Consider the following 9,590-nt stretch of genomic DNA (forward strand, 5'->3'; position numbering starts at 1 on the left):
CCATAAGTTTAGTACCTATGTTTTCTTCTATGCAGTTTATTGTGTCAGGTCTTATGCTTAAGTCTTTGATCCATTTTGAACTAATTTTGGTACATGGTGACAGATAACAGTCCAGTTTCATTATTTTGCAATTGGCTATCCAATTCTCCCAGCACCATTTATTGAAGAGGCTGGTTTTTTTCCTCCATTGTATGTTTTTAGCTTCTTTGTCAAAAATTGTCAGTCCATATTTATGTGGTTTTATTTCTGGGTTCTCAATTCTATTCCATTGGTCTGTGTATCCGTTTTTCTGCCAATACCATGCTGTTTTGATTATTGTAGCCCTGTAGTACAAGCTATCAGGGAGTGCGATACCTCCAGCATTGTTCTTTTTTCTTAAGATTGCTTTGGATATTCGGGGTCTTTTGTGGTTCCAAACAAATCTGATGATTTTTTATTCTATTTCTTTAAAAAATGTCATTGGGATTTTGATGGGGATTGCATTAAATCTGTATATTGCTTTGGGTAATATGGCCATTTAAACTATGTTGATTCTTCTAATCCATGAGCATGGAATGTCTCTCCATTTCTTTGTGTCTTCTTCAATTTCTTTCAAAAATGTCTTATAGTTTTCAGCATATAAATCCTTCACATCCTTGGTTAAGTTTATTCCTAGGTATTTTATTCTTTTTGTTGCAATTGCAAAAGGAATTGTTTTTTGTATTTCTTTTTCTGAGATTTCATTGTTAGTATATAGGAATGCAATGGACTTTTGTATGTTGATTTTTGTAGTCAGCAACTTTACTGTATTCATTGATTGTTTCTAATAGCTTTTTGGTGGAGTTTTCAGGGTTTTCTATATATAGCATCATGTCATCTGCAAAGAGTGATAATTTAACTTCTTCATTCCCAATTTGGATGCCTTTTATTTCTTTCTCTTACCTGATTGCTCTGGCAAGGACTTCCAACACTATGTTGAAAAACAGAGGTGATACGGGAGTCGTGTTCCTGAATGTAGAGCAAAGGGCTTCAGTTTTTCACCATTAATTATGAGATTAGCTGAGGGCTTGTAGTATATGGCCTTTATTATGTTAAGGTATTTTCCTTCTATTTCTATTTTATTAAGTGTTTTAATCATAAATGGATGTTGTATCTTGTCAAATGCTTTTTCTGCATCAATTGATAGAATCATATGATTTTTGTCCTTTATTTTGTTTATGTGATGTATCACATTGATCGATTTGCACATTGTTGAACCATCCCTGTGCCCCGGGGATGAACCCCACTTGGTCGTGGTGAATAATCTTTTTAATGCATTGTTGTATTCGATTTGCTAGAGTTTTATTTAGGATTTTTGCATCTGTAATCATCAGAGATATTGGTCTGTAGTTTTCTTTTTTTGTGTTGTCCTTACCAGGTTTTGGTATCGGTAATGTTGGCCTCATAAAATGAGTTAGGGAGTACTGTCCCTTCTTCAATTTTTTGGAAGAGTTTGAGCAGGATTGGTATTAGATCCTCTTTGAAGGTTTGGTAGAATTCACTAGTGAAGCCATCTGGTCCCGGACTTTTGCTTTTGGGAAGGTTTTGGATGACTGATTCAATTTCGTTACTGGTGATCGGTCTGTTTAGATTTTCCAGTTCTACGTGGTTCAGCCTTGGAAGGCTATGTTTCTAAGAACTTGTCCATTTCTTCTAAGTTATTGAATTTGGTGGCATATAGTCCTTCATAGTATTCTTGGATGATCCTTTGTATTTCTGTGGTGTCCGTGATAACTTCCCCTTTTTCATTTCTGATTTTGTTAATTAGTGTCTTCTCTCTTTTTATCTTAGTGAGTCTAGTCAAGGGTTTGTCGACTTTGTTAACCTTTTCAAAGAACCAGCTCTTTGTCACATTAATTTTTTCTATTGTCTTTTTGTTCTCTATTTCATTTAGTTCTGCTCTGGTTTTTGTTATTTCCTTTCTTCTGCTCACCTTAGGTTTCACCCGTTCTTCTTTTTCTAATTCTTTAAGGTGTAATATAAGGTTATTTATTTGGGATTTTTCTTGTTTCTTGAGATAGGCCTGTAATGATATAAATTTCCCTCTTAAAGCTGTTTTCGCTGCATCCCAAAAATTTTGGTAGGATGTATTTTCATTGTCATTTGTTTCTATGTATCTTTTGATCTGTCTTCTGATTTCTTGTTTGACCCAGTCGTTCTTTAAAAGTATGTTGTTTAATCTCCATGTATTTGTGTTTTTTTCCTGCTTTCTTTTCGCAGCTGATATCCAATTTCAAAGCCTTGTGATCAGAGAATATGCTTGGTATGATTTCAATCTTCTTAAATTTGCTGAGGCTGATTTTATGTCCCAATATGTGGTCTATCCTTGAGAATGTTCCATGTACACTCGAAAAGAGTGTATAGTCTGATGTTTTAGGATGAAGTGCTCTATATATGTCAATTATGTCCCTTTCATCTAATGTGTCATTTAGGGCTGCTATTTAGTTATTTATCTTCTGTTTGGATGATCTATCCATAGCTGTCAATGATGTATTTAAGTCCCCTAATATAATAGTGTTTTGGTCAATTTCTCCCTTTAGTTCTGTTAGTAGTTGCTTGGTATGTTTCAGTGCTCCCTGATTGGGGGCATAAATATTGATGACTGCTACGTCTTTTTGTTGTATAGTCCCCTTTACCATTATGAAATGTCCACCTTTGTCTCTTGTTATCTTTTTCACCCTGAAGTCTGTTTCATCTGACATCACTATGGCTACACCTGATTTTCTCTGGGTACCATTTGCTTGGAGTGTCAATTTCCACCCTTTCACTTTGAGTCTATACTTGTCCTTGTAGCTGAGATGTGTCTCTTGGAGACAGCATATGGTTGCGTTTAGTTTTTTGATCCAATCTGCTACTCTGTGACATTTTATTGGTGAGTTTAGGCCATTTACATTTAGGGTGATTATTGATACGTGAGGACTTCCTGTCATTCTATCTTTAGTTTTCTGGTAAGGCTGTGTCTACATTGTTTCTTTAACTTTTTGTTGTTGTCTATTGTTTCTGTGTGGTGGTATTCTATGATGTTTCTCTCTGTTTCTTCTTTTATTACGGTATATATTTCAGTTCTGGATTTTTTTTTTTTTGAGTGGTTACCCTTAAGATTATGTAAAAGAAAGTTTGATATTTAGAGTATTCCATTTTCTTCAGCACGCGTACTGTCTCCATTCCCATATTCCGGTTCAGGCCTTTACTCTCTGCTTGTTTGCTTTTTAACTATTAAGAAGTTTGGAGATTATTCTACAGTGATCAGAATCTTGCCTAGTTTGAATCTGCCCAGGCTCTGCTTCTACCGCACAACGAACCCATTTTGTTCAACCTGTTATGGGGATCCAAATTAGTGTATCTATGTCTAAACTGAAAAGATATGGAGAAAGCATTTATTTCTCAAGGTGATGCTACCGGTGTTTTTAGACAATAACTAAATAAAGAGCCAAGCATAACTATTTTCCTGGAGCTTTGGTCAGGAGGGGGTGGGCCTGGCTGAAGGATACAGAGTGTTATACTCAGAAGGAAGTGGCTGCCCAAAGTGTGGATCCAGTGCAAATGAGCTATCCAATTGCAGGATTATTCTAGAGTGGGCGGAGAGTGAAAACCAGGTCTGAGTTAGTAAGTCTGCAACTAGAGGCAGATGGACAAAGAGAACAGATTTGTGGAGACTGAGAAGGGCAGACTCTGGAAAGCTTTAGTTAAGGGGACCTGTATGTAGCCTTAGTTTTAGGTTCAGAGCTAGATTGGGTCAAATTGTACCTATTTTTTAAAATGATGTCTTTCTTCGTATATATCAACCTACTATTTTGAAATTTGTGTGTTAATGGTTTTCTAAAACAAAATCTTTTTTTTTTTTTTGCTAACCATATAGCTGTAATGTTCATGGCAGGTTAGCTATTGGATTTTTCCACAGAAATCTCTGATAACATAGGGTTGCAGTTCGTACCTCAAGATGACACTAACAAACTTTAATATCCACACTCTTAAACCTCATGTTACTGATTCTCCCCAAGGCCAGCTGACCCTACCCTACTTCTGCACCTTTATTTTGCTGTGTTTCTTAATACGCAGCTTTCAATTGTACTTTTATATTTCCATTCCTTTTTTAAAGATAGTCCTTCTCCTCTCTCCATCTATAGAAATCTCACCCATTCTTCATCCCATTTAGATGTCTGTCAGTCCCTTCAAAGCCTTCCTAATGATCTCAGAATGAAGTAATTATTCCCTCCTCTGCATTTATCATTTGTTCCTCTTCTGTGTGTTGTTGCCCTGTGTTGCTTTGTTTGTCAATGTTCTATATTTTCAACTAGCTTGAAAGCTTCTGGAGGCCTGAAGTTACACTCTTGCCCTCACAGCAGCCAGCAGAGTATCACAGGTATTCAATCAATATTTGCTATTTTGCATAATGGGATCAAATTAGAATCAAGAATTTTGATTTCCTATTTCCTAATTCAGTTTTTTCATTAAGTGATAAATTAATGACAGCACATTTTAGTTGTAGGGTCAGTTGTTTAGAACTGTTGCTGAGTGTTCACCTATGCTGGGGATATTTGTGGGGGCTGAGGGAGAAGCTTGTACATCTGACTTCTCTGTTCCTGCCCTAAAGATCCCTCAGGGGACCAGTTCCTATGCAGTCCATACGGGAGAATGCGTGTACCAGCTACAACTCACAAAACACTTTGGGGTCTATGATCCAGGGTTTTGGTTTCTATTCCTGACTTCACATTAATTAGCTGTGACTTTAAAAAGCTGCTTGATCATTCTGGGTGTCACAATAAATGGGTATAATAACCCATAAGATGGCATGAGTTAATGTGTAAAAAAAAAAAGAGAGAGAAAGTCTTGAAAGGTTTTAAAAATCTACTATCAGGTAGTATTTCAGGATGTGAATATTCCCATCATGGTGTCTTGGCGTCTCATACATGGTTAACATACCAAATGTGTTGCTATGAATCTTGTTCAGGGTTTGGAAGTTTATGAATTTATCCATCCACTCATCCATCCATATATCCATTATTTCTTTTGTAGAATACATATAACGTACCAGATATGACACAGCAAAATAGAATGGCTCACTAAGCATATGGTGACATTGGGTGCCCCACCTGGGGAAGACTGGCTGGCATTCAGATACTCTCCCAGGCAAATTACCCAAGTCCAGGATGAAACATGGCTCAGAAACCTGGTTGGCCAGCATACCAAGGGAGCTCTGCCTCCCGAGTGAGTTCTCTGTCACCAGATCCTAAGAGACTGCTATGTTATTCTTCAATATTTATTGATTTGTTTGTAATCTGAAAATCCTGGCTAGTGTAGCTCTCCATTTACACCTGTACTGACAGCCAGATTGTAATCAGATGCTTGCTTGGTGTCATGGAATCAGAACAGGGGGCTGGTTATAGGATTGGAATGTTTAAGGGCACCTGGCTTATATATCTGATGTGGCTCAGGGAGGGGATCACACAGTTTTGGTTCCCAAACCCAGCTGTATTCCTCGCTAGCTGGGTGACCTTGAACACCTTTGATAACTTCTCTGTGCCCCATTTTTCCCACATGGAGAACTGGGATAATGGTAAAGTCTACCTGGTAGAGTGGGTATGAGGAGTAAATGAAGTACTTACTCCAAGAAAAAGTTAACAGAGAGCTCAGTAAAGGCTAATGATTATTAATTATTAGTATAAAATATCTGACACAAATGCACATTGGTCACATTCATTAACCCAATCACTCAATAGACATTTACTAAGGACCTACTATGTGTTATTCCCTAGGAACAAGGTGGACATCGTCCCTGTTCTGATGGAACCTGCAGTATGGGGAAGACAGACTTTAAATAAATAAGGAACAATGTAACAGTATTGAATGAGATTATTCTGTGTTTGGCTATTGTAACTGAATAGTAAGGGGGAATAAAAGTCAAATAGTCAACGCTTTTAAGGGACCCCTCACCTAAATGGAGCCACACAGTTCCTCAGGTTTAATGATATATGGCTGAATAGGTCTTGCTAACCCAACCAGCATTGTTTCCCTGGCACCCTCTATATAAGCAACTGACAATGGGAAGAGGAGGATTCTTAGCATTACTGGTGGCCTGTACGGCCTTTTTCTCTCTTCTGTGTGGGGTAGGGGGGACCCCAGTAAGAAGAAGCCCTGGGAAGGAATGCCAGGAGCAAGGGAGGGGGACGGGCTGGAACAGTAGGCTAGAGGGCGCTCAGGTCAGGGAACTGTGCAGTGGAAGATTCTATCCAGGACTCTGGAAGAACTCACATCCTCTTTCTTGTTCAAGTGCTGCAGACGGGGTAGCCAAGGCCAGTCAGTGACAGCCAGAGAAGCAGCCAGGGCCAGTGGAGGACTCGAAGAGGAAATCACCCAGACGAGGAAGACGTGTGAGTCCCTGTACTCAATCTGCTCCTCACCTTGGCACTTCAGAGGCCCCTGAAAGGGTCTCAGAGGAGAGTGAGGGGAGTAAAAGCGCAGGCCACATCTCTTCTCTATGAGGACCCTGGGCCAGAGGCAAAGCCTGAGCAGGTACAGGGGCATGTGGGGGATGGAAATGTTAAGCTGGAACACATTAGGAAGGACTGCAGTTTTAAACAAATATTCTTTTATTTTAAAATCATTTAAAATGCAAGAAATTACAGAAATTCTAGTGTTCTTGTGTACCCTTCACCCAGGTTCCATAATGGTCACAGTTTATATAATGATAGTGCCTTATAAAACTAGGAAATTGACATTGATATGCTATAACTCAACTGCATACCTTATTCATATTTCGTCAGGACTGATTTGTTTTAACAAATAGAAGTAAGCCGCAAGTTTTGAGATTTGCCTGAGGTGTCATTAAAAAGAGAGTGATTGGATAAACATGACTGAAGGCAGCGATCAGAGAAATATAAATCCATTTGGCCCACATCAGTAATGATGTATACGGAGTTCAATACTACAAAAGTAATAATTATTTAAGTACAATTGAGTTAAGTGGTACAATGGAGAAATAATGATATAACAAGCATATATAATAGGGGAACCTCATCTGGTCTGAGAGGAAAGCTCTCTATAGGACAGTCATTTAGAGATCTCAGGATGAGTAGGAATTAACAGTTAAGTAACAGGTATGTGGGGTTGTTCTTAGTTCAGAGCTTTGAAGATCACATAAGTGTTTATCCCAGGCTCTTCTGTCTCTAAGCTTTCAGGAGTGATTCCAGTTACTTTTGCTGCATGACAAACCACCCTAACGTGAGCAGCATTCGACAGTAACTATTCTATTATACTCTGATTCTGTGGGTTAAGACTCTGGAAAGGGCATAGCAGGAAAGTTTTATCTCTAATAAATGAATGATAGTTGAAGCCTCAGTGAGAAGATGCAAGGCTGGTGGTCACTGGTGCCTGGGAGGCTGGAGTGATGCGAAGGCCCATTCACTCATGGCTCTGAGGTCTGGCCTGGAGGAGCAAAGTCCCGGATTGCCATATGGAGTACTTACAGGAGGCCTTTCTACGTGGTGTGGCTCCTTCACAGCATGATGGCCCCAGGGGAGTTGGACTTCTGTTGGGGTGGCTCGAGCACCCGGCACGTGTCCAACACACAGGGCAAAACTGTATTGTGTTTTCTGACTTAGCCTCGGACATCAGATAGCATCATTTCTGACACCTTCTGTTAGTTTTAAGTGAGTCACAGGCCCATCCTGCATCAGAAACAGGGAGGCAAACACGGAGAACCTTTTTTTTAATGAGATAATTGACCAAAAAATGTGTGACCGGTCTTAGAAAACTGCCACACTGTGTATGCGTCTTCACAAATAGTCCATCTGAATGGTTTTCTTTGATAAATTACTAGCTTTCAGTCTTATTGACTGATTTGATTTATTGTTTTTACTGTTTAACTCCGAAGGTAATCTTATTTATTGATTTTTGGAGTCCTCTCATTTTTATCGCTTATTTATGTTCCTCATTATCAGGTATTAGATTCTGTGCTGTTTTATCAGCCATGCGACATTTGCCAGAGAAGGGGCAAACATTTCTTCTGTTTTTAAAACAATTTCTTCTAAGAGATAGAACATGATAGTTTCTGCTGCTAAAGCAAGCATTCTAGGGGGCTGCACAAATGTATGACTTCAATGTCACCCATAATTTTAAAACTAAGTGTGAGATAGATACACTTCCGAAATCTCAGCTGGGCTCCTGGACTCAGATAGTAACATGGTATCAAAGTAAATAAAAATGAAGGACTTTTATGTTCTTGCTCCCTGCTGGTATGATTTATTTTAAATTCTGCTGAACCCAGGGAGAAGGAGCTGTATTGGAATTCAGAAATTGACTTATGCTGTTTTGTCCACATCTGTCAAAGACACTCCAAAGTAAAAGAAAACGATATTTCCATGGTCTGAAAGACATGGGATATTGAATCATCTATTTTATCTGACATGACTGGAATTATCCATATAAGTGAATTTTATGAGCAACTGAAATCTACCGTCTTTGAATACCAATGTGTTTTAGAAAATATTTAATTTTTCTGGATTAAGATCTCTCTAATGTGCATTACATTCATTTCCCATTTTACTTAGATGTAGGATGATCAACCCTCCTGATTTGCCCGGGACTTGCCCTGTTTTAGCACTGGAAATCCCATGTCCTGGGAAAGCACCTAGTCAGGATAGACTGGGACAGCTGGTCACCCTACAGTTAGGTATGGACTTGATTTCACTGGTTTCTCATTGCTCTGTGTCATTGGTGTGAACCCAGCTATGTTGAGTGTTGTAATTCAATGGTGCCCTCAGGATAATAAAGGCACAGGGCACCATATGCCCCAGACTGTAATGCTAGAGTAGCCAGTCAGCTCTGCTCATCCACCTGAGGAACTATCTGTAGTTTAATGTTACTTCCAAGTGCATGGGATTTGTAAGTTATTTTTACCTGTAGCACCCAGGGGCCTTGTTGGTTTTCAGGATTGTCATCAGGATGATGGAGGTCACCACAATTTCACTTCTGGATAAGTGGAGTCCTACTTATCAAAATAAGTTCATGAGCAAAACTGACTCAGGACAGAGGCAATAATGACAAATTACTTTTAGTAGTTTTATTTAGTGGGTAAGAAAATTTGTCTAAAGACACCATGAAATAAATCTTTCACCTACAGCTTAGACCCTCTGGTCCATGTATTTATTATGCTTAAGATCTCAATTTAATCAGGAATATGATATCAAACCAGCGAGTATCGAGTGGTTTTGTTTTTGCTTCTACTTGAAAAAGGGATAGTAGTAAGACTTGAGGAAAAGGAAAGAGAACAAGTTGGTAGGTCCTAGACAGGTGAAAGGGGAATTGCCCAGGGAGCATTCTGGCAGCACAGACAATACGAGGGCATAGCTGGGTCGTAGCTCCATGGCTAAGCTCACAAAAGGTGTACCTGGATAATGAGGGCAAAGCTTGCTCCAGAGCTCCTCTTGCCCAGTAAAGTTCCTACTGAGATGAAAGGACCATGTTAGTGTCCTGCTCCGTGATCTACCTTTTGTCAGAGATGTGCCTGTCCTGCTCCCGTTCTGCATTCTATCATTTACATTCTTTTCAACTTATAGAAGCTGTTGTTATTT

The sequence above is a fragment of the Rhinolophus hipposideros genome, assembly GCF_964194185.1.
Source record: "Rhinolophus hipposideros genome assembly, chromosome: 3".
Taxonomy (NCBI): Eukaryota; Metazoa; Chordata; class Mammalia; order Chiroptera; family Rhinolophidae; genus Rhinolophus; species Rhinolophus hipposideros.